This window comes from Ranitomeya variabilis, chromosome 6 (genome assembly GCF_051348905.1).
Source record: "Ranitomeya variabilis isolate aRanVar5 chromosome 6, aRanVar5.hap1, whole genome shotgun sequence".
NCBI lineage: Eukaryota > Metazoa > Chordata > Amphibia > Anura > Dendrobatidae > Ranitomeya > Ranitomeya variabilis.
The window spans coordinates 202,294,530-202,319,049 of NC_135237.1; the positions used below are offsets into that span (position 1 = coordinate 202,294,530).

Genomic DNA, 24,520 nt, shown 5'->3' on the forward strand with positions numbered 1-24,520 from the left:
CCACCCCATTGGCTAATAATAAACCACAATACTGGACACAAGTAACTATGCGTATTAATCCGGATCACCAGGAGATTATTCGCTTTCTGGTGTTGTATAATCTACATGATGATTTGGTGCTAGGATTGCCTTGGCTGCAATCTCACAACCCAGTCCTCGACTGGAGAGCTATGTCTGTGTTGAGCTGGGGATGTAAGGGGACTCATGGGGATGTACCTGTGGTTTCCATTTCATCATCTATTCCCTCTGAAATTCCTGAGTTCCTGTCTGACTATTATGACGTCTTTGAAGAATCCAAGCTTGGTTCGTTTCCTCCGCACCGAGAGTGCGATTGTGCCATAGATTTAATTCCGGGTAGTAAATACCCAAAGGGTCGTTTATTTAATTTGTCTGTGCCTGAACATGCTGCTATGCGAGAATATATAAAGGAGTCCTTGGAAAAGGGACATATTCGTCCATCGTCATCTCCCTTAGGAGCCGGTTTTTTCTTTGTGTCAAAAAAAGACGGCTCTTTGAGACCATGTATTGATTATCGGCTTTTGAATAAGATCACTGTTAAATATCAATACCCATTGCCGTTGCTGACTGATTTGTTTGCTCGCATAAAGGGGGCCAAGTGGTTCTCTAAGATTGACCTTCGTGGGGCGTATAATTTGGTGCGAATCAGGCAGGGGGATGAGTGGAAAACCGCATTTAATACGCCCGAGGGCCACTTTGAGTATTTAGTGATGCCTTTTGGTCTTTCAAATGCTCCGTCAGTTTTCCAGTCCTTTATGCATGATATTTTTCGCGATTATTTGGATAAATTTATGATTGTGTATCTGGATGATATTCTGATTTTTTCGGATGACTGGGACTCTCATGTCCAGCAAGTCAGGAGGGTTTTTCAGGTTTTGCGGTCTAATTCTTTGTGTGTGAAGGGTTCTAAGTGTGTTTTTGGGGTACAGAGGATTTCCTTTTTGGGATATATTTTTTCCCCCTCTTCCATTGAAATGGATCCTGTCAAGGTTCAAGCCATTTGTGATTGGACGCAGCCCTCTTCTCTTAAGAGTCTTCAGAAATTTTTGGGCTTTGCTAACTTTTATCGTCGATTTATTGCTGGTTTTTCGGATATTGCTAAGCCATTGACCGATTTGACTAAGAAGGGTGCTGATGTTGCTGATTGGTCCCCTGATGCTGTGGAGGCCTTTCGGGAGCTTAAGCGCCGTTTTTCCTCTGCCCCTGTGTTGCGTCAGCCTGATGTTGCTCTACCTTTTCAGGTTGAGGTCGACGCTTCTGAGATCGGAGCTGGGGCAGTGTTGTCGCAGAAAAGTTCTGACTGCTCCGTGATGAGGCCTTGTGCCTTCTTTTCCCGTAAATTTTCGCCCGCTGAGCGGAATTATGATGTTGGGAATCGGGAGCTTTTGGCCATGAAGTGGGCTTTTGAGGAGTGGCGCCATTGGCTTGAGGGGGCCAGACATCAGGTGGTGGTATTGACTGACCACAAAAATTTGATTTATCTTGAGACCGCCAGGCGCCTGAATCCTAGACAGGCGCGCTGGTCATTATTTTTCTCTCGGTTTAATTTTGTGGTGTCATACCTACCGGGTTCTAAGAATCTTAAGGCGGATGCCCTTTCTAGGAGTTTTGAGCCTGACTCGCCTGGTAACTCTGAGCCCACAGGTATCCTTAAGGATGGAGTGGTATTGTCAGCCGTTTCTCCAGACCTGCGGCGGGCCTTGCAGGAGTTTCAGGCGGATAGACCTGATCGTTGCCCACCTGATAAACTGTTTGTTCCTGATGATTGGACCAGTAGAGTCATCTCTGAGGTTCATTCTTCTGCGTTGGCAGGTCATCCTGGCATTTTTGGTACCAGGGATTTGGTGGCAAGGTCCTTCTGGTGGCCTTCCCTGTCACGAGATGTGCGAGGCTTTGTGCAGTCTTGTGACGTTTGTGCTCGGGCCAAGCCTTGTTGTTCTCGGGCTAGTGGATTATTGTTGCCCTTGCCTATTCCTAAGAGGCCTTGGACGCACATCTCGATGGATTTTATTTCAGATCTGCCTGTTTCTCAGAAGATGTCTGTCATCTGGGTGGTGTGTGACCGTTTTTCTAAGATGGTCCATTTGGTTCCTCTGCCCAAGTTGCCTTCTTCTTCCGAGTTGGTTCCTCTGTTTTTTCAAAATGTTGTTCGTTTGCATGGTATTCCTGAGAATATCGTTTCTGACAGAGGGACCCAATTCGTGTCTAGATTTTGGCGGGCATTCTGTGCTAGGATGGGCATAGATTTATCTTTTTCGTCCGCTTTCCATCCTCAGACTAATGGCCAGACCGAGCGGATTAATCAGACCCTGGAGACATATCTGAGGTGTTTTGTGTCTGCTGACCAGGATGATTGGGTTGCTTTTTTGCCATTGGCGGAGTTCGCTCTCAATAATCGGGCCAGCTCTGCCACTTTGGTGTCCCCGTTTTTCTGTAATTCGGGGTTTCATCCTCGATTTTCCTCTGGTCAGGTGGAATCTTCGGATTGTCCTGGAGTGGATGCTGTGGTGGAGAGATTGCATCAGATCTGGGGGCAGGTGGTGGACAATTTGAGGTTGTCCCAGGAGAAGACTCAGCTTTTTGCCAACCGCCACCGTCGTGTTGGTCCTCGGCTTTGTGTTGGGGATTTGGTGTGGTTGTCTTCTCGTTTTGTCCCTATGAGGGTCTCTTCTCCTAAGTTTAAGCCTCGGTTCATCGGCCCGTATAAGATATTGGAGATTCTTAACCCTGTTTCCTTCCGTTTGGACCTCCCTGCATCCTTTTCTATTCATAACGTTTTTCATCGGTCATTATTGCGCAGGTATGAGGTACCGGTTGTGCCTTCCGTTGAGCCTCCTGCTCCGGTGTTGGTTGAGGGTGAGTTGGAGTACGTTGTGGAGAAAATCTTAGACTCTCGTGTTTCCAGACGGAGACTCCAGTATCTGGTCAAGTGGAAGGGATACGGCCAGGAGGATAATTCTTGGGTGAATGCATCTGATGTTCATGCCTCTGATCTGGTTCGTGCCTTTCATAGGGCCCATCCTGATCGCCCTGGTGGTTCTGGTGAGGGTTCGGTGCCCCCTCCTTGAGGGGGGGGTACTGTTGTGAATTTGGATTCTGGGCTCCCCCGGTGGCTACTGGTGGAATTGAACTGTGTCTTCATCTTCTCTGTTCACCTGTTCCCATCAAGATGTGGGAGTCGCTATATAACCTTGCTGCTCTGTTAGTTGCTTGCCGGTCAACAATGTTATCAGAAGCCTCTCTGTGCTTGTTCCTGCTCCTAGACAACTACTAGATAAGTTGGACTCTTGTCCATGTTTGTTTTTGCATTTTTGTTCCAGTTCACAGCTGTAGTTTCGTTACTGTGTCTGGAAAGCTCTTGTGAACAGGAATTGCCACTCTGGTGTTATGAGTTAATGCCAGAGTTTTAAAGTAATTTCTGGATGGTGTTTTTGATAGGGTTTTCAGCTGACCATGAAAGTGTCCTTTCTGTCTTCTGCTATGTAGTAAGTGGACCTCAAATTTGCTAAACCTATTTTCATACTACGTTTGTTATTTCATCTCAACTCACCGCCAATACATGTGGGGGGCCTCTGTCTCCTTTCGGGGTATTTCTCTAGAGGTGAGCTAGGACTAATATTTTCCTCTGCTAGCTTTATTTAGTCGTCCGGCTGGTGCTGGGCATCTAGAATCAACGTAGGCATGCTACCCGGCCACTGCTAGTTGTGCGTTAGGTTTAGTTCATGGTCAGCTCAGTTCCCATCTTCCAAGAGCTAGTTCCTATATATGCTTATGCTATGTTCTCTTGCCATTGAGATCATGACAGGAGGCATTTTTATGTTATTTTTATTTGCAGAGCATGTCTTGAAAGATTGGCAAGCATCTGTATCTCCGCATTGTCAAAATATACAGTATAATCAAAAGAGTAGGTGCCACACCCTTAACGGACAGCATTCATTTGTATAGGGTGCACTTATGGCACTAACGAGAAAAAGGTTGACAATATTTTGAACTTTTGACTTTGAGGCTCCATTTCTCTCGATCCACTACTGCTTCGAAAGTGAGACTACCATAATTTTATAGACAATCATCATGGCTGTATCATACATAAATTTGACTTGCAACTATTCAGTATATGATTAGTTATGCAGATTCTTGTCATGTTACTGTTTTAATCCTGGTGGTGGAAAGATCCATTTCTTCCAGTATACTATAAATTACAACCTGTTCTCACATTCACTAATAGCTTAGTGGGTTATTAGCAAAACCGAGACCTGTTTTCAAAGTTGCTGAGATGTGCTCAGACCATGGAGCACGAAGTTCTGATGGAACCGAACGGGTGTACTGTAGGTCTCAAAATAAGGCAATGATACATTTCTTTTAGTGTGTGATAGTAGCCAAACGTAAAAAAAATATAAATCTGGTATTGCTGTAATCGCACCCACCCTAAGAAAAATAAAGTTTAATCACTTATACAGCACGAGGAACGGCATAAAAAATAAATAAAACCAATTCTTCCTCTGCCATTGATTTGTTCATTTTGCCTCCCAAACATCTAAGTTTATTGCTCAAATTTACCCTGTGCTCTACACTGAGCGCTTATGGGGTTTTCATGTAAATTTCTGAAATCTGAAATTCAAACAGAAGCCCTGGCAAACATTCCCTATAATGAGGCAGATGGTGGCACTGTGGTTGCCGTCTGGACTATGATCCAGTTATATTGTCTTTTTTATCTAGGATAAACGTTTGGTCAGTCACAGTTGTGTGCACCTCTGAAAAGGAGACCACTGAAGAGAGTCCAGACCGAATGCAGAGTAATTCTGCTGCCTCATTAAAGTTAATGGATCCCTTGATTGTTTCATCTGAATCACGTCATTCAGAGATTTAGATGTAAACCCTGATGTAAGGGCTCAGTGTACAGCACAGGATAAATGTGATCCACAATGTTATATAAAACGTTCCCAACAAGAGCTTCAAAAAAAGTCCCCCACTCTGGTCAGTAATCTGATAAAGGAAAATATAGGAGGCATTTACGTTACTGGTAGCAGAAAGGCTCTGGAAAAGCGCTATGACTCCTTGCCCACCAAAATAAATTCTGCGATCTCAAATCCAAATTCCCCTCTCTCTTCTTAGCCCCACAGTGAGCCTAAACCACATTTAGCATCCACATGTTTGGCATTTCTGTAGCAATGATAGACTGCTTAATTTACAGGGTCAATATCTCTAGAAGCACGAGCTGGGCACAATGTATGGGTACTAGAATGGCAGATATGCAAATTGCACTCAACAACATCCACTGCTGCTTGTTTCTGGAAAACACCCATTGAGTTAAAATCGTAACTAAACCTGTTAATAAATTCCAAGATGGGTGTATTTCCAAAATGGAGTCACTTGAGGGGGACTCTGTCCTTCTGGCACTTAAGGCACTGTATATTAGTTCTGCAAGCTATTCTAGGAAAAAACTTTCAACGTAAGTCAAATAGTGCTCCTTCCCTCATGAGCATTTCCGCTTGGCTATGTAGTACTGTATAGCCACATATGGGATATTGCCATGTTCAGCAGAAATTGTGTGAACATTTTTGGTGCTATTTTTATCTGTTTTCCCTTGTGAAAATGTAAAATCTGAGGTTAAAACTAAATTTGTGTGGTACAAATGTAATTATTTTTTCTTAATTTCCCACTGGTATAAAACTCTGACACACCCATAGGGTCAATATGAACACGGCACACTTACAGTTACTTGCGAAAGTATTTGGCTCCCTGGAACTTTTCAACCTTTTCCCACATATGCTTCAAACATAAAAATACCAAATGTAAATTTTTGGTGAAGAATCAACAACAAGTGGAACACAATTGTGAAGTTGAACAAAATTTATTGGTTATTTAAAATTTTTGTGGAATTTCAAAAACTGAAAAGTGGGGCGTGCAATATCATTCGGCCCAGAGGCGTAGCTAGGGTTTTGGTTCAGGGGGATGAAGCTTCTGAGTGGGCTCCTAACCAGGTAACCTTCATTATAATTCGGTGACATACCCTAATAGTGGAGAAGATCCTCAGCAGATGATCGCGCTATTACTGAAGATAATCTCTATATAACGACCAACATGGATATTACGCGATATGGTCAGTGGTAGATACCAATCCTACAGAACATCTAAGAGATCACAGCACAGTTACAGATAATCTCTTACCGCTGATGTTCTCTGATGGAATCATTCACTTTTCCCACCTTTTCCATCTGGCCCAGACCGACATGACAACTTCTTCCAGCCAGAACTCGTCTGCAGAGAATACAACAAAGACACATTTCACGTCTCATATTCCAGCCATCACCATCTATTCCCAACCTGCACAAACTCCTCATCCTGCTGATAATACTGAGCCGCTGCTGCCGTATGTGTCCCTATTACTGCCCCTGATACCCCAATACAGAGCCGCTGCTGCTGTATGTGACCCTATTACTGCACCTAATACCCCAATACTGAGCCACTGCTGCCATATGTGACTCTATTACTGCACCTGCTGTGTAGTTCTCTGTGACTTCTAAATTCTAAAGCACCCCTGTATAATATAGTAATGCCAGGTGCAAGTGCCCTAGAAAACAGTGCCCACATTTTGCTCCCTAGAAAGTAATATTGCCATGTGAGCCCCTTTGATAGTCACAGTAACCTGAGATCCCCATAACAAGAAGTGCCCACTTTACATTTAATAATGTCCCGAGTCTGCCCCCTGTACAGCTCCTCTATACAGTATACTGCCCCCTCACTGTATAGTACCATCCACACAGTATACTGACCCCTTAGTAGCTCCCAAACTGTTTGATGGCTCCAACACTGTATGATGAATGATATTGATTCTCCCTGCTCTACAGCAGAAAGTAACTATATCGGTAACTGATGTGGAGAAGTTTAAAGCCTGATTTGGATATAAAATGATTTCCAAAACTTTAAACATCCCAAGGAGCACTGTGCAAGCGAGCATATTAAGATGGAAGGAGTATCATACCACTGCAAATCTAACAAGATCCGGCCGTCCCTCTACACTTTCATCTCAAATTAGGAGAAGACTGATCAGAGATGGAGCCAAGAGGCACATAATCACTCTGGATGAACTGAAGGGATCTACAGCTAAGGTGGGACAGTCTGTCCATAGGACAACAATCAGTCGTACACTGCACAAATCTGGCCTTTATGGAACAGTGGCAAGAAGAAAGCCATTTCTCAAAGATATCCATAAAAAGTGTAGTTTAAAGTTTGCCACAAGCCACTTGGGTGAAACACCAAACATGTGGAAGAAGGTGCTCTTGTCAGATGAAACCAAAGTCAAACTTTTTGGCACCAATGCCAAACGATATGTTTGGCGTAAAAGCAACACAGCTCATCACCCTGAACACACCATCCCCACTGTCAAACATGGTGGTGACAGCATCATGGTTTGGGCCTGCTTTTCTTCAGCAGGGACAGGGAAGATGGTTAAAATTGATGGGAAGATGGATGGAGCCAAATACATACCATTCTTGAAGAAACCCTGTTGGAGTCTGCAAAAGACCTGAGACTGGGACGGAGATTTGTCTTCCAACAAGACAATGATCCCAAACATAAAGCAAAATCAAAAGCAATTTCAGTCTCTCGATGTACAAAACTGATAGAGACATACCCAAAGCGACTTGCAGCTGTAATCGCAGCAAAAGGTGACGTATTAAGTATTAAGTTAAAGGGGCTGAATAATATTGCATGCCCCACATTTCAGTTTTTGAATTTCCACAACAATTTTAAATAACCAATACATTTTGTTCAACTTCGCGATTATGTCCCCTTTGGTAATCCTTCACCAAAAATGTACATTTCGTATCTTTATGTTTGAAGCATGATATGTGGGAAAAGATTGAAAAGTTCCAGGGAGCTGAATACTTTCGCAAGGCCCTGTAGATGTATTCTTTGAGTGGTGTAGTTTGTCAAATGAGGTCATTTATGGGGGATTCTGCTGTTCTGGCACCTTAGGGGCTTTTCCAGTGGGTCATGGCACACACAAATCATAACAGCAAAATCTGCACTACAATATGGCACTCTTTTCTTTTTGAGCATTTGTGGCATCCCAGGAGTCCAGTTGCCACAATGGCATTGCCTTCCTCATGGGGGGGGGGGGGTGATGTCATGCCTGGGAGTAAGGAGGGATCCCCTTAGCAGATAACACAAACATACAACATCTTCCTGATTCCAGGCCAAAAGGGGGAGCGATAAACCTGGTTTCAGGGGAACTTCCCTATAAGTTCTGATCTGGAGGCGGGGTTAGGCTGAGTGTAGTGTGAGACAGTGAAGGGAGAGGAAGCTTGTGAGGAGAGAGACTGGGAGTGGAGCTGTGACTGAGCTCTTTCCAGGATTAAGCGCAAAAGGCAGTTCGTGGTTGCACGAGGACTAAAGGCCCAGAAACTAGAACTGGAGGGCAGGAGATTGCAGGTCTCCTTGCCCATCTGACATCTCGAGGCACCACAGCAGGTCAGGAGTCTGGAGCTGCCAGTGAGAAGACAGTGCCCATGAAAGGCTCATGAACCCACCTGGCTAGGTGGATCCCAAATTAAATTACTCCCAGGCTGCTCAGACCACATCCAAATCTGTAAACTGTGCCCTGGACTGCACCTGGAATTCACAAGTAAAAAGGTAAAAGGAACTGCAATCCCTGTGTCCTCCAATTATTTCTTGTACCCTGAGTCCTGCATCCCACAATCTATCATCCTGTCAGGACTCTGAACATTTTTTACCTTTTGTGCATTACTGCCCTTTTCCAACATGGCATCTTTGGTCTCATGTGCACTTGTCTTCCTGCTATAAAACTCCACCCCAGCCTTCAGTCTGTGCTAGATTATTCTGCTGTGCATCCAGCTCCTGATTACTCCCTGGCCTTGCACCTGCACCTGCTCCTGTGAACCTGTGTTGGAGATCCTGCCACTCTGCTCTGAGTTCCTGCTACATACACCAGTGTTCAGTAATCCTCCTTCATCTGCTGCTCGTATTACTTCCATCTGCATTTGTTGGACATGTAAGCTGTTTGCTGCTCTGCAAAACCTGAGACTATTAACCAGGCATCCCTGGTTGAGCTAAGATATGATTTGAACTGCCTTATAGCATATCTATCTGTGTCTGGACTAAGTCAAGGATCTATTCGTGTCAAGTTTCCTCAAGAATAACTGTGCTTCATAGACTTTCTGTTTGTTTGCATCTACCTCTGAAGTTTCCTATTGACTGCTAAGCTGCGTTTATTATTTGCACCAAGTGTTGTGGACTTGAGTTTCTCTCTGCACCTGCTTGAATCACTGTGTGATAATATAAACTTTACCACTTATAAAACTGTGTCCTCTTGTCTTGTTCCACGCAAAGAGTCTCCTGAATTATCCCCTATAATTATTACACATCCTTTGCCAACTACACTGGTAGCCCTGAGGCTCCCGCTCCACCTGTGGGGAGCAGAACCATCCTCGCTGCGTTACCATCTGCCCCAGTAGCCCCTTTAACCCCTTTACACCCCGAGGGTGGTTTGCACGTTAATGACCGCGCCAATTTTTACAATTCTGACCACTGTCCCTTTATGAGGTTAAAACTCTGAAATGCTTCAACAGATCCTGATGATTCTGACAGTGTTTTCTCATGACATATTGTACTTCATGAAAGTGGTAAAATTTCTTTGATATGACTTGCATATACTTGTGAAAAAAATGGAAATTTGGTGAAATTGTTGAAAATTTCGCAATTTTCCAACTTTGAATTTTCATGCCCTTAAAGCACACAGATATGTCACACAAAATAGATAATAAGTAACATTTCCCACATGTCTACTTTACATCAGCACAATTTTTTTTTTTTAGTGAGTTATAAGGGTTAAATTTGACCAGCGATTTCTCATTTTTACAACACCATTTTTTTTTTAGGGACCACATTACATTTGAAGTCACTTTGAGGGGTCTATATGACAGAAGACACCAAAAAGTGACACAATTCTAAAAACTGCACCCTTCAAGGTGCTCAAGACCACATTCAAGAAGTTTATTAACCCTCCAGATGCTTCACCGGAATTTTTTGAATGTTTAAAAAAAAGAACATTTAACTTTTTTTCACAAAAAATTTACTTTAGATCCAATATGTTTTATTTTGCCAAGGGTAACAGGAGAAATTGAACCCCAAAAGTTGTTGTACAATTTGTCCTGAGTACGCCGATACCCCATATGTGGGGGTAAACCACTGTTTGGGCGCATGGCAGAGCTTGGAAGAGAAGGAGCGCAGTTTGACTTTTCAATGCAAAATTGGTTGGAATTGAGATTGGACGCCATGTCATGTTTGGAGAGCCCCTGATGTGCCTAAACAGAGGAAAAACCCCACATGTGACACCATTTTGGAAAGTAGACCCCCTAAGAAATTATCTAGATGTGTGGTGAGCACTTTGAACCCCCAAGTGCTTCACAGAAGTTTATAATGTAGAGCCATAAAAAAATTCATATTTTTTTTCACGAAAATGATTTTTCGCCCCCAATTTTTTATTTTCCCAAGGGTAACACGAGAAATTGGACCCCAAAAGTTGTTGTGCAATTTGTGCTGAGTACGCTGATAGCCCATATGTGGGAGGCAACCACCGTTTGGGTGCATGGAAGAGCTCAGAAGGGTAGGAGCGCCGTTTTGGAATGCAGACTTTGATAGAATGGTCTGCAGGCGTTACATTGCGTTGGCAGAGCCCCTGATGTACCTAAACAGTAGAAACCCCTCTCAAGTGACCTCACATTGGACATAGACCACCCAATGAACTTATCTAGATGTGTTGTGAGAACTTTGAACACCCAAGTGTTTCACTAAAGTTTATAATGCAGAGCCATGAAAAAAAAAATCTTTTTTTTCACACAAAAATGGTATTTTAGCCTCCAAATTTATATTTTCCCAAGGGTAACAAGAGAAATTGGACCACAAAAGTTGTTGTCCAATTTGTCTGAAGTACGCTGATACCCCATATGTGGGGGTAAACCACTGTTTGGGTGCAGAGCAAAGCTCAGAAGGGAAGGAGCACTATTTTACTTTTTCAACGCAGAATTTGCTGGAATTGAGATCGGACACGATGTCACGTTTGGAGAACCCCTGATGTGCCTAAACAGTGGAAACCCTCCAATTCTAACTCCAACCCTAACCCCAACACACTCCTAACCCTAATCCCAAGCCTAACCATAACCACATCCCTAACTCGAACACACTCCTAACCCTAATCCCAACCCTAACCATAACCACACCCCTAGCCCGAGCGCACCCCTAACCCTAATCCCATCCCTAAGCACAACCCTAACCCTAACACAAGGGGGTGATAAAGGGGGGTTTAATTTACTATTTATAGTGGGTTTTTATATTGTTTTTTTATGTTTGGCAGCTGTCACACGCTGAAAGACGTTTTTTTTTGCAAAAAATAGTTTTTGCATCACTACATTTAGAGAGCTATAATTTTTCCATATTTTGGCCCACAGGGTCATGTGTCATCTTGTTTTTTACGGGATGAGTTGACATTTTTATTAGTATCATTTTTGGGCACATGACATTTTTTGATCGCTTTTTGTTATGATTTTTGGGAGACAGAATGAACAAAAACCAGCAATTCATGAATTTCTTTTGGGTGGGGCGTTTATACTGTTCTGCGTGTGGTAAAATTGATAAGGCAGTTTTATTCTTCGGGTCAGTACGACTACAGCAATACCTCATTTATATAATTTTTTATGTTTTGGTGCTTTTATACAATAAAAACTATTTTATATAAAAAATATTTTTTTTTGCATCACTTTATTCTGAGAACTATAACTTTATTTTTTCGCTGATAGCGCTGAATGATGGCTCGATTTTTGCGGGACAAGATTACATTTTCAGTGGCACCATGTTTATTTATATTGGTCTTTTTGATTGTGTGTTAGTCTTCTTTTTTTAGCGGTATGATGATGAAGCATTGTTTTTTGCCTCGTTTTTTTTTTTTTTTTTTTACAGTGTTCACTGAAGGGGTTAACTAGTGAGTCAGTTTTATAGGTCGGGTTGTTACAGTCACGGGGATACCAAATAAGTGTACTTTTATTGTTTTTTTTATTTACATAAATAAATGTATTTATTGGAACAATATTCATTTTTTTTCTTTATTTAGGAATTCAAAAAATATATTTTTACACAGTATAATATTTTCTTTTACTTTTTTACTTTGTCCCAGGGTGAGACATCACTATATAGTGTCAGATCGCTAATCTGACACTTTGCAGAGCTCTGTGTCAGATCAGCGATCTGACAGGCAGTGCAGGAGGCTTGCCGGTGCCCGCTCTCATTAGGCACTGACAAGCCACCTCCCTGCAGGACCCAGAAGGACCCCGCGGCCATCTTGGATCTGGGGGCCTACAGGGAGGAGACTCTCGAAACAACGCGATCTTCTCTTCATTATTTTTGTTGGACGCCCAGGGCCACGAACCGGGTCATCGCCTCCGTGACAACCCCTTTAAGTACCGCCGGACCCGGCCCGAGTAACCCACGGTCCTAGCGGGCGCTTCACTTTCCACTGTGCCTGATAAGTAGATCCCAATTTCATGTAGGGTATTGGTGCACTCAGAGGAAATTGCACAACAAATTATCAGGTCCCTTTTTTCCTATTAGCCTTTATAAAAATTAAACACAGTAGGCTAAAATAACATTTTAGTGGTAAAAATTTAATTTCTCTTTCTTCACCACCCAATGGTATAAAATTCTGTGAGGCACATGTGGTGTCAACATACTCACTGCACAACTAGATGAATTCATTGAGAGGTGTAGATGAATTCATTGAGAGGTGTAGTTTGTAAAATGGTGTGATTTATGGAGGGGTTCTGCAGTTCTGGCACCTCAGGGACCCTGAATATGTGACATGCCACCCTCAAACTATTCCATAAAAATCCAAACTCTAAAATGGCGCTCCTTCCCTTCTGAGCTTTGCACTGTGGCTCAAAAAAGGTTTTCGATCACACATGGGGTATTGGTGTACTCAGGAGAAATTGCTTTACAAATTGTCTAGTCCATTTTCTCCTATTTTACCTTTTGAAATTTGAAACTTGGGGACAAAGCAAGATTTTAGTGGAAAAATCGTAATTTTCCATTCACTCAGCCCAATGTTGTACAATTTTGCAAATCGTCTGAGGGTTACAAATGCTCACTACATGCCTAGATTAAGTTCTCAAGAGTAGAGATGGGCAGACACCTGGATGTTCGGGTCCAGCGGTTTGGGCGAGCAGTTACAAAAAGTACGGTTCGGGTACCAGAACCGGACCCGAACCTGGACCCCATTCACTTGAATGTGGGGCCTGAACATCCACTGTTTGCCATGCTGTTATGTGCATTACACATTTTAAATTGTGGTGGTGCCCTCCTTTTTTTAAAAAAAAGGATCACCTGTGTTATGCCCAATTTAGAATCCTGAAGCCCACAAAGAAGAGAGAGGCATAAAATATCACAAGGACTACTCTGAAAAATATATAAAAATATTTACTCTTTATTGACATACATAACAATACAATACTGAAAACATAAAAACCAGAAAACCACACACAAATATATACCCGTAATGGGGCAATAAACCCTGTCCAACTTCTTTTGTCCCTGGTATAGTGTGCATCTGAAGCACCACAAACTAGTTGAATAAATAATGTTTCAAATAAATATAATAAAACAAGGTAAAGTGAGCTACAAGCCCACACAATCCAGACCATTAATATAATACACAATCAATTATATATGTATTGATGTCTAATGCCCCATCTGAAGAAACCATGTAAAGATCAAGGTCCACTGATCTAGCTCCATAGAAATTCTAAAATATAGGGGGAAAAAAAGGGGGGGGGAACCCACCTGATGAAAAGGAATAAGTAGACAAGGGGGTAACACCGTATGGCAATCACTCACTAAAGGATACAGGCATCGCAATGATACCTGATGGTTCAGGATGGGTTAACAGCCCATACAAGAAATGATACTACCTGTACCCCAGGGATACACGTAGACGCAGCTGTTCGGCCTCTGAGATCGAGTGAGGCAAGATGACAAAAGGTCTGAGTTGGCGAGGTAGACCAGGAGAAGGACAGGGCAAAGAACTGCTCAACAAGTGTCACCAGACAAGCTGGCTTTGTCAAGTGCATGACAGCGTGGCAAACACCACTTCTGATCGGTGGTAAAATCATCACCGCTGGTCAGACAGACGCGGTTCCCATGCTGTCGGCAGACGGCAAGTGAGTGCAGCTGTGATTGGAGGTATAGTTTACCTCTGATCACTGGTGCCAGCTGATGGGACTAATGCTCACATCAGCAGATGCCTGCTATCGCTAATAACAGTGACAGCAGGCGGCGGCTGATGGGAGTATTCACCAGCCGGCATGTGATCTCAAAATAAATAATTTAATTAAAACCCAGCGTGGGTTCCCAATGCAAAACTCACAGCTGGGGGCTCCAACCCTCAGCTGTCAGCTTCAGCAAGGCTGATCAAGAATAGAGGGGTCCCCACTCCGATTTTTTAAAATTATTTAAATAAATAATTTTAAAAAAATGACGCGGGGTCCCCACCCCATTTTTGACAACTAGTCAAGCTAAGGCTGACAGCCCCCCAGCCTAAAAATAGCAACCCGCAGCCGCCCAAAAGGCAAACCTTTTAGAAATTGATGAGAGTTGGGGATCTTTATCTTGTCCATGGTCATTATAAATGGACAGGTTTTATTTTTTTTTCTGGTTGCAGGGAAAGGTTCCTGTAGCTGTTGGAGAGGACAGGGAGCTTCCTACAATGAGGCTTCTTAGATTTGGGGGCTGCCTAAAACACAGACGTGGGAGATCTGGAAATATAGATTGTAATTGGGCATAGTTTTGGAATAAAAGTTGTAGTTTCCATGCAGCTCCCGTTAGCACCTCCAGATTTGGATTGTAGGTGACTACTAGAGGCACCTGGTTGCTTTCTTGTTTAGTTTTGTAATGTAGCAGATGATTCCTTAAAATTTTGGTGGCTCTTGCAATTTGGTTTTCAATTGATCTTTGATGGTAGCCCTGGTTCAAATAGGTTTTTCTAAGGCTACCATGATGCTGAGGTTGCTGATGAGAGCAACATCTAGATGGGTAAACAGCCAGGTTTGGTGCTGGTACTGACCCAGGCTGCTGCTGCAGAATCTCGGCTGTCTAACTCCTGCGGTGATTGTGAGAACAAAGTTCATGATCACCAAGATGTACTACTGCGTCCATTTGAGGGCACTCCTTTATGAATAGGATGTAATAGTACGTCCTATGTTGGGAATGGTTTAGGAATGTCTTTTAAAATCAAATATAATCAGTATTTTATTCCTTTCTGTTTTAGTGCTGCTTCCACAATTGTGATGTCTCGTTGTCTGCTTACTGCTTTGCTGCAGTACTCTCTGTCCACATTCCCCACATAACCACTTCAACCAGCCACAGTCCTCAGTAATATAGAAGAAGTGGGATATACAGTCTGTACAGAAAGTATTCAGACCCCTTCACATTTTTCATTCTTTGTTTCATTGCAGCCATTTAGTAAATTCAAAAAAGGTTCACTTTTTTCTCATTAATGTACACTGTGCACTCCATCTTGACTGAAAAAAACAGAAATGTATACATTTTTGGAAATTTATTAAAAAAGAAAAACTGAAATATCACATGGACGTAAGTATTCAGACTCTTTGCTCAGTATTGAGTAGAAGCCTTCCTTGCAGATCCTCTCCAGTTCCATCAGGCTGGATGGCGAACGCTGGTGGACAGCCATTTTCAGGTTTCTGCAGAGATGCTCACTTGGGTTTAGGTCAGGGCTGTGGCTGGGCCAGTCAAGAACGGTCACAGAGTTGTTCTGAAGCCACTCCTTTGTTATTTTAACTGTGTGCTTGTTGGAAGGTGAACCTTCGGCCAAGTCTGAGGTCCAGAGCACTCTGAAGAGGTTTTCATCCATGATATCACTGTACCTGGCCGCATTCTTGTTTCCTCCAATGACAACCAGTTGTCTTGTCCCTGCAGCTAAAAAACACCCCCATAGCATGATGCTGCCACCACCGTGTTTCATTGTTGGGATTGTATTGGGCAGGTGATGAGCAGTGCCTGGTTTTCTCCACACATAGAATTATCACCACAAATTTAACTTCATCTCATCAGACCAGAGAATCTTATTTCTCATAGTCTGGGAGTCCTTTATGTGTTTTTTAGCAAACTCTATGCGGGCTTTCATATGTCTTGCACTAAAGAGAGGCTTCCATCAGGCCACTCTGCTATAAAGGCCCAACTGGTGGAGGGCTGCAGTGATAGTTCCACAAAGTCAACTTTCTCCCATTTCCCTACTGTATCTCTGGAGCTCAGCCACAGTGATCTTGGGGTTCTTCTTTACCTCTCTCACCAAGGCTCTTCTCCCACAATTGCTCAGTTTGGCTGGACGGTCCCAAACGTCTTCCATTTAAGGATTATGGGGGCCACTGTGCCATTAGGAACCTTGAGTACTGCAGAAATTCTTTTGTAGCCTTGGCCAGATATGTGCCTGACCAATATTCTGTCTCTGAGCTCCTTGGCCAGTTCCTTTGACCTCATGATTCTCATTTGGTCTGACATACACTGTGAGCTGTGAGGTCTTATATAGACAGGTGTCTGCCTTTCCAAATCAAGTCCTATCAGTTTAGATAAGTGCAGCGCCCCAGAGTCCTGGTCGTTGCAGTACTGTGGCTCCGCCACTAAGGGGAGCCATGGTACGTTCGATGGCACTGAAGGAGTTCTTCCAATCAGGTATCACAGACACCAATATGTTTCACAGCAGGGCCTCCGGGGGGAGCTAAGGGTTCTATTCACTAGGCCACTCCCCACCATAGTGGGTAAACTGGGGGTCAGGCAGGAAGTTAGTTAGAAAGCTGACGGGATTGAACGGAGCAACACCTGGTGGCAGAGGGTGTTGTGAAGGGAGAGACGGTAGGGTCTCTGCCAGGGGTGGGATCCTGGCAGAGGCTTGGCATTGAAAGAACGTAACGGGACCGTGCCTGCTCAGCATAGCGGCAGTGCCCAAGAAAGGACTAGAAGCGAGACAGATTGTGCTGAGTGAGAAACGAGATCAAGCAGAAGGAGAATACCAGCAGGGGTTTTGTTGAAAGAGGCAGCACCTTGCTGAGGCGCATTACCGGTGGCCGGAACGCCGAGGGAGTGGAATAATATACAGCTTTAAGCCATACTCCAAACAGCGGCAGGACAGTCAGTCTCAGGCGGGCTGTCTACCACATATCACCTATGAAGTCTTGGGGGGCAATTGCGGGAGAGGGGCGTCTCTAGGGTCCCGGAAGAACTCCAGGCCTACCTGACAAACGGGTGCCGTTCTTACTGTAACATCAGGAAGGGACGGAAGATTAGCAGAAGACCAGTTAATCGAGTTGTGAGGGAACTTAAGAAACAGACACAACAGTTGTGGGGTACTTTCCGTAAGCACAGCAGGGAAGGACTACAACACAAAGCGCTAAGAAGGAAGGCACAGATTTCCACCTGTGAAGAGAACTCTGGAGGTGCCATTGGACCGGCCGGACTTGCGCAGCCTGGTGAACCGTATTCTGGACTGAGGACTCAGGGATCTCCAGTAAAGAGGTAAAAAGACTGCAACCTGGTGTCCTCGTTATTTACCGCGACCTGCACCCCACAACTGCACCGCTACACCACCATTAGCACCACTTATTTCACCGGACGTCCCCCACTGACGGACAGGGCCACGGACCGGGTCTAGCCACCGTGACAACCCCAGGACTGAGACCTAGAGGCCCGGCTCCGGGTACCCCTCGGCCCTGCGGCGGTGTGGGGGGCGCCGCAACTTGGCGTCACGAACAGGATCTACTTAAGCCTGAAGAATCAGGTCATGTGTGCCTTGGAACTGTGATTTATCGTGCTTGGACTGTGCTTTATTACAAGGACTGTGTGTTGCCACTTGCCGCCAGAAGTTCCCGCCAAAACCGCCGCCATTACAGCGCTAAGGAGAGCGCAGGAGAAGAAGAAGGGCGTGGAAGTGGGCGTGAACAAGCTGAAGAGCGCGAAAGACAATGGCCGCCCAGTCTAAATATCTCGGCCCCTTGAGGACGTGTCCGTCAGCAGCCGAGATCCGCCTCCTGATCCTCAATGGTGGGCAGAGACAACGAAAACGAAACCGCCCACGAAGAAGAGAGCGGGAAAAGGACCAGGAAGAAGGAGCGCGCGACATGGAGGACGCCATGGCGAGCCGCCCGGAGCCGGAGCGTGGGGTCGGAGCAGAGGACTCCCCCAGCCACCCGGAGGGGCACCGCAACCAGGCCTCCACCGCTGATGCTGAATTCCTGCAGGCCGGAGTGGACGAGCTCAGCGACCGACCCCGGCGGACGCAGATGAGCACCGAGGCCGGGTGGAAGAAGGCCATCATCAGGAGCCTCACCGGACATCTGTCGGCAGCCTCATCTGGTCCGGAGCAGGGAAGAAGTCCCAGCGCCCCGAAGCTGGAAAGCAAGGCCCTGCCGGAAAGCGAGGTGCTGCAAGCAGAGATGACAGCGTCGCAGAACAAGGCCCCGCAGCCAGCGTCCCAGACCCCAGCGGAGACGGAGCAGACCTGCACCGGAGGAACCGCATCTGAAGCAGGTAGGAAGAGCCACCCTGCCCTGACGACCGACACCACTCCAGTGACTGCTAGTGCCACAGCTGCTGACTCCGTTCCAGTGACTGATCTTGCAGCAGCCGCTACCTCTGCTGCAGCAGATGCCCATACTCAAGCTGCGCATGATTTAATCGTACATGAAAGACGGATTAACGGCGTTTGTCCAGCATTGGGTGTAACCCTGGACCTCACTTTGCCCAGGCCAAGAAGGGTTAAGTGCCAGGTGCAGCCCTGGAAGCCGTCCAACTAAACCTCGGAAACCTGAAAATGTAAATAGTTACTGTTTGTTCTTTTACTGTTGCTGCTAAACCCGTCCAGGGTAAACTTTAAAAAGGTGACCCCTTTGTTGACCCGGGGCCACTATTGTTGTTTTCCAGAAGTTTTACACAAACTGCAGTAATCATGGACTGTGCATGATTCGAACTCTTCTTGTAAATAGTTTGCACCTTCTTAAGGGTGCTTCCTACTGGTTTTAGTTAAAAGACACTTTGCGAAGATACCTTTCCTACTGGTTTTAGTTAAAAGACACTTTGCAAAGATACCTTTCCTACTGGTTTTAGTTAAAAGACACTTTGCGAAGATGCCATTCCAGAGCCTTTGCGTGGACTGGTAGGCTGAGAAGACGAGCTACCTCAGAAAGGCTTGATCCCCTCTTAAAGGGGATGTGTGGAATTGAACTTGAAAGCGATACTGTTTTAGAACAGTAATATGATGATGCTTTGAAAAGAATGTAACTGTTTTACATGAAAAGTTATATGTGTTTAATTTGTTTGAATTGTGAAATCTAAAAAAATAATGTTTTGTAAAAGGAAAAGATGCAGAGAGCCCGTAGGGGTAGAAGTAGAGATCTGCATAGCTGAAAGTAAAGAAGTGATGATGAAGGTGAGGATAGAAGGTAAACCCTGCGTCCCCATAGAAAGTTACTTTGTTACTAAGGACAGAAAGCGAACCCGTAGGGGTTAGAGAGTGAGTCCTGTTGTGAATTTGCGTTTTGCTCCCTCTAGTGGTCATTAGTGATTTGACTCTGGAGCTTCTGTCTTCTCCTATATGCTCACCTGGGCCGTTAGTTCAGGGGCGTTGCTATATAAGCTCTCTGGACCTTCAGTTCAATGCCTGGCATCGTTGAAATCAGAGCTAATCTGTTGTGCTCTTGTGTACTGATCCTGGTTCCTGCTTGTTAAAGCTAAGTCTCTTCCTTGCTTTTTGCTTTTGTTTTGTTTTGTATTTTTGTCCAGCTTGTTCCTATCTGTATCCTGACCTTTGCTGGAAGCTCTAGGGGGCCTGGTGTTCTCCCCCCGGACCGTTAGACGGTTCGGGGGTTCTTGAATTCCCAGCGTGGATTTTTATAGGGTTTTTGTTGACCAAATAAGTTATCTTGCTTTATTCTGCTATTAGTAAGCTGGCCTCTCTTTGCTGAACCTGGTTCATTTCTGTGTTTGTCATTTCCTCTTACCTCACCGTTATTATTTGTGGGGGGCTTGTATCTTGCTTTGGGGTCCCTTTCTCTGGAGGCAAGAGAGGTCTTTGTTTTCTTCTCCTAGGGGTAGTTAGATTCTCCGGCTGGAGCGAGTCATCTAGCGATCACCGTAGGCATGATCCCCGGCTACTTCTAGTGTTGGCGTTAGGAGTAGATATTTGGTCAACCCAGTTACCACAGCCCTATGAGCTGGATTTTTGTATCTCGCAGACTTACACGTACCTCTGAGACCCTGTCCACTGGGGTCATAACAGTATGCCAGGCCCGTATTGAATGTATGATGCATTGCAGAAGTGGGATTATAAGAAAGAAAATTTTGAGTTTTTTTTTTTCCTCTCTCATTTTTTTTTTTCTTTTCCCCTTTACCTCAGAGTGGCTTAAGCTTGCTGCAGACATGAATGTCCAGACCTTGATTACAAGTGTGGACCAGCTTGCTGCTCGTGTGCAGGGTATACAAGATTATGTTATCAGAAATCCTAGGTCTGAACCCAAGATACCGATTCCTGAACCGTTTTCAGGAGACCGATTTAAGTTTAGGAATTTCAGGAATAATTGTAAATTGTTTTTGTCCCTGAGACCCTGTTCGTCTGGAGACTCTGCTCAACAAGTAAAAATTGTTATTTCATTCTTACGGGGTGACCCTCAAGATTGGGCTTTTTCGTTGGCGCCAGGAGATCCGGCATTGGCTGATATTGATGCGTTTTTTCTGGCGCTCGGTTTACTTTATGAGGAACCCAATCTTGAGATTCAGGCAGAAAAAGCCTTGCTGGCTATGTCTCAGGGCCAGGACGAGGCTGAAGTGTATTGCCAAAAATTTCGGAAATGGTCCGTGCTGACACATTGGAACGAGTGTGCACTGGCTGCTAATTTTAGAAATGGCCTTTCTGAAGCCATTAAGAATGTTATGGTGGGTTTTCCTATTCCCACAGGTCTGAATGATACCATGGCCCTGGCTATTCAAATTGACCGGCGGTTGCGGGAGCGCAAAACCGCAAATTCCCTCATGGTGTTGTCTGAACGGACACCTGATTTGATGCAATGTGATAGAAAAACCGCAAATTCCCTCATGGTGTTGTCTGAACGGACACCTGATTTGATGCAATGTGATAGAATCCTGACTAGAAATGAGAGGAAAATTCATAGACGCCGGAATGGCTTGTGCTACTACTGTGGTGATTCTACACATGTTATCTCAGCATGCTCTAAACGTATATCTAAGGTTGTTAGTCCTGTCACCGTTGGTAATTTGCATCCTAAGTTTATTCTGTCTGTAACTTTGATTTGCTCACTGTCATCTTATCCTGTCATGGCGTTTGTAGATTCAGGTGCTGCCCTGAGTCTTATGGATCTCTCATTTGCTAAGCGCTGTGGTTTTATTCTTGAACCATTAGAAAATCCTATACCTCTTAGGGGTATTGATGCTACGCCATTAGCAGAAAATAAACCGCAGTATTGGACACAGGTTACCATGTGCATGACTCCTGAACACCGCGAGGTGATACGTTTTCTTGTTTTGCATAAAATGCATGATGTGGTTGTTTTGGGGCTGCCATGGTTACAGACCCATAATCCAGTCCTGGACTGGAAGGCTATGTCAGTGTCAAGTTGGGGCTGTCGTGGTATTCATGAGGATTCCCTGCCTGTGTCTATTGCTTCTTCTACGCCTTCGGAAGTTCCGGAGTATTTGTCTGATTATCAGGATGTCTTTAGCGAGTCCAGGTCCAGTGCATTGCCTCCTCATAGGGAATGTGACTGTGCTATAGATTTGATTCCAGGCAGTAAATTTCCTAAGGGAAGACTGTTTAATCTGTCGGTACCTGAACATACCGCTATGCGTTCATATATCAAGGAGTCTCTGGAGAAAGGACACATCCGTCCGTCTTCTTCCCCTCTTGGTGCGGGATTCTTTTTTGTGGCTAAAAAGGACGGATCTTTGAGGCCTTGTATTGACTATCGGCTTTTAAATAAGATCACTGTCAAATTTCAGTATCCTTTGCCGCTGTTGTCTGACTTGTTTGCCCGGATTAAAGGTGCCAAGTGGTTCACCAAGATAGACCTTCGTGGTGCGTACAACCTTGTGCGCATTAAGCAAGGGGATGAATGGAAAACCGCATTCAATACGCCCGAAGGTCATGTTGAGTACTTGGTGATGCCTTTTGGGCTCTCTAATGCCCCTTCAGTTTTTCAGTCCTTTATGCATGACATTTTTCGGAACTATCTGGATAAATTTTTGATCATTTATCTGGATGATATTCTGGTTTTTTCTGATAATTGGGACTCGCATGTGGAGCAGGTCAGGATGGTCTTTAAAATTTTGCGTGAAAATTCTTTGTTTGTCAAGGGATCAAAGTGTCTTTTTGGGGTACAGAAGGTTCCCTTTTTGGGGTTCATTTTTTCCCCTTCTGCTGTGGAGATGGACCCAGTCAAGGTCCAAGCTATTCTTGATTGGACTCAGCCCTCGTCAGTTAAGAGTCTTCAGAAGTTCTTAGGTTTCGCTAACTTCTACCGTCGTTTTATCGCTAATTTTTCTAGCATTGTGAAACCTTTGACGGATATGACCAAGAAGGGCTCCGATGTGGCTAATTGGGCTCCTGCTGCCGTGGAGGCTTTCCAGGAGTTGAAACGTCGGTTTACTTCGGTGCCTGTTTTGTGCCAGCCTGATGTCTCGCTTCCCTTTCAGGTTGAGGTGGATGCTTCAGAGATTGGAGCAGGGGCCGTTTTGTCGCAGAGAGGCCCTGGTTGTTCTGTTATGAGACCTTGCGCCTTTTTCTCTAGGAAGTTTTCGCCTGCTGAGCGAAATTATGATGTGGGCAATCGGGAGTTGTTGGCCATGAAATGGGCATTTGAGGAGTGGCGTCATTGGCTCGAGGGTGCTAAGCATCGTGTGGTGGTCTTGACTGATCACAAAAATCTGATGTATCTCGAGTCTGCTAAACGCCTGAATCCTAGACAGGCCCGCTGGTCATTGTTTTTCTCCCGTTTTGACTTCGTTGTCTCGTATTTACCAGGTTCAAAGAATGTGAAGGCCGATGCTCTTTCCAGGAGCTTTGTGCCTGATGCTCCTGGAGTCGCTGAACCTGTTGGTATTCTTAAGGATGGAGTTATCTTGTCAGCTATTTCTCCAGATCTGCGACGTGTGTTGCAGAGATTTCAGGCTGATAGGCCTGATTCTTGTCCACCTGACCGACTGTTTGTGCCTGATAAGTGGACCAGCAGAGTCATTTCCGAGGTTCATTCCTCGGTGTTGGCAGGTCACCCAGGAATTTTTGGCACCAGAGATCTGGTGGCCAGATCCTTTTGGTGGCCTTCCTTGTCAAGGGATGTGCGGTCATTTGTACAGTCCTGTGGGACTTGTGCTCGAGCTAAGCCTTGCTGTTCTCGTGCCAGCGGGTTGCTCTTGCCCTTGCCTGTCCCTAAGAGACCTTGGACACATATCTCCATGGATTTCATTTCTGATCTTCCGGTGTCTCAAGGCATGTCTGTTATCTGGGTGATATGTGATCGCTTCTCCAAGATGGTCCATTTGGTTCCTTTGCCTAAGCTGCCTTCCTCTTCCGATCTGGTTCCTGTGTTTTTCCAGAACGTGGTTCGTTTGCACGGCATCCCTGAGAATATTGTGTCAGACAGAGGATCCCAGTTCGTTTCCAGATTCTGGCGATCCTTTTGTAGTAGGATGGGCATTGATTTGTCGTTTTCGTCTGCTTTCCATCCTCAGACTAATGGACAGACGGAGCGAACTAATCAGACTTTGGAGGCTTATTTGAGGTGTTTTGTCTCTGCTGATCAGGACGATTGGGTGACCTTCTTGCCGTTGGCTGAGTTTGCCCTTAATAATCGGGCTAGTTCCGCCACTTTGGTTTCGCCGTTTTTCTGCAACTCTGGTTTCCACCCTCGTTTTTCTTCGGGTCATGTGGAACCTTCTAGTGTGATAAATCGTGGCACAGCTGTGACGGTGCACAAAGAGGGTTCCCAAACCCACAAGTATATAGAATAAACTTTGGCACTCAACTTGTAATTATATGAAAAGTTTTAATGGCAGCCACTCGTACAAACGTTTCGGTCAGAGATTTTGACCTTCTTCAGTGTACTGCAGTAATATTAAACAACAAGATAAATAATATCAATGACAATAACAAAAAATCAAAAAACCATACAATACATAGGGATAACAGAATATGAGGAGACTGATATATATTTGTGCATATATGGTGATGGATGGGAAAAGGGATGGGGATGGTAAAAAGGAATATAGAGAGGCACTCATACCAAGGTACCAAGGTATGAGTGCCTCTCTATATTCCTTTTTACCATCCCCATCCCTTTTCCCATCCATCACCATATATGCACAAATATATATCAGTCTCCTCATATTCTGTTATCCCTATGTATTGTATGGTTTTTTGATT

The 24,520-nt window shown here is 44.7% G+C and overlaps 1 protein-coding gene across 1 annotated transcript in view; it reads right to left on the reverse strand.

The window, feature by feature from the left end:
• The window catches only part of ADCY1 (adenylate cyclase 1), an 839,277-nt gene that overhangs the window by 268,060 nt on the left and 546,697 nt on the right, over positions 1 to 24,520 (reverse strand). The gene's annotated exons all lie outside the window — the stretch shown is intronic.